A 1,615-nucleotide genomic window follows, 5' to 3' on the forward strand; every position below is an offset into this window, starting at 1 on the left:
CCTATAATATGAGTTCAATTCCTGCCATGCCCAAAATATGCAACCTTACTCCTATACCCAAGGATATAATCCCTTTTGGAAATAGAACTTTTCTTTGTTCCCAATGGGATTATAGCACGATGTTGCTGTACGCCATGGAGTGAGTTCTGGCTCATAGCAACCAACTGGGGCAGGGTAGGACAGCCCTTAAGGTCCCTTACAGGAGCAGTTCACCATGTCTCTACCTCCCACAGAATCACTGGTGAGTTCGAATCTCTGGGTTAGTAGCTGAGAACTTAACCACCGAACCACTAGCACTCTGATGGGGTTCCTGAGCCGGCATCAATTCCATGGCAGGGGGCTTGATGTCACCCTGGGTGAACCATAAGTCAATTAATTTTTGGTGCCTGAAAGAAGCAGGTTCTGTGCAGATGCAAGCGGACACGTGGCAGGAGACAGACGTCAGGGGGAGACCTCCCAGAGATGCTGAGAATGCCAAGGCTCTGCAAGGCCTTCTCCACAGAGAGCCTTCACTCGAAGGCAACACCCTGAATGTAGACTGCTAACCTCTTAGGAAATAGATTTCAGTTCCTCAAGGCCAAGGCCACTCACTTGTTCTCTTTTCTGTCATTGCAGCATTAAAAATCTAACACAACACCTATTTCATCACCAAATGAACACATTTATGTATTCAGAGCTGGGGATCTTAGCTGAGGTACTAGCTGGTATATTGCATGACCAAAGGACACAGGCATGCTCTCTAGAATGGGCATGGGCCAAGAATTGGAGGAGGGGCCCAGAGGATAAACTTTATTTTCTAGATCATGGAAAAGCCCAAAGTGTCTGGGAGCCCCAAGGAGAAGGCTTGTGTATTGACGAAACAGTAGGAGGTATTTCAGAGGCCCTGGGCAGTGTAACGTACTCAACTGCTAGCCGAAAGGTTGGAGTCGCTCCCAGGCAACCCAGAAGGAAAGCAATGCAAACGACTTCAAAAAACAAAACAAAACAAACAAACGAAAAATCACTGAAAACCCTGTGCAGCACAGTTCGACCGTGCCACACCAAGGTTTGTCCTGAGTCAGAGGTAACTTGAGGGCTATTGGTTTTTAAGGGCGTTTTACTATTTAAAAATCTACCATGTCTGCGCCAAACATGAGGCTAAGTCCAACAGTACTGTAACAAAAATCATAGGAACCTTTATCACATAGAAACACCAAAAAGGGAAGCTTATTACTTCTTGACATGCCTGCCATGTGGGCTGGTACACTTCTGAAGGGGTGGTTCCTTTTCTCTAACCCTTCCCTAAAGAAGCCTTACTTCTTTGTTTATCACACCTCAAAAAGGCAGTTTTGATAGCCTTGGGGTACTCAAATTTTGTGCCTTGTGAATGTTTTTTTTTAGTTTTGGAAACAAAAAGATTCAAGGGGCAAAATCAGGGCTATATAGTGGATGGGTTCAGATTTCTCAATGAAAATGTTGTTGGGAAGTCTTTGTGACCCTTGAAGAAGGAGCAAGTGCATTGTCACGAAGCTGTTAGTTTTCTTAAATCTGCTAATAATCAGCCCCATGGCCAACTTGTGTTCTTTGAGGACATCTATGAAAAGTACCGTTTTGGATTTCCAAAATACAGTTCCAT

General features: G+C 44.7%; 1 protein-coding gene across 1 annotated transcript in view; it reads right to left on the reverse strand.

Annotated features, from left to right (window-relative positions):
- The window catches only part of CACNG3 (calcium voltage-gated channel auxiliary subunit gamma 3), a 152,753-nt gene that overhangs the window by 11,644 nt on the left and 139,494 nt on the right, over positions 1-1,615 (reverse strand). The gene's annotated exons all lie outside the window — the stretch shown is intronic.

The sequence above is a fragment of the Echinops telfairi genome, unplaced genomic scaffold (assembly GCF_000313985.2).
Source record: "Echinops telfairi isolate 266 unplaced genomic scaffold, ASM31398v2 ScPeMD7_5;HRSCAF=22, whole genome shotgun sequence".
Taxonomy (NCBI): Eukaryota; Metazoa; Chordata; class Mammalia; order Afrosoricida; family Tenrecidae; genus Echinops; species Echinops telfairi.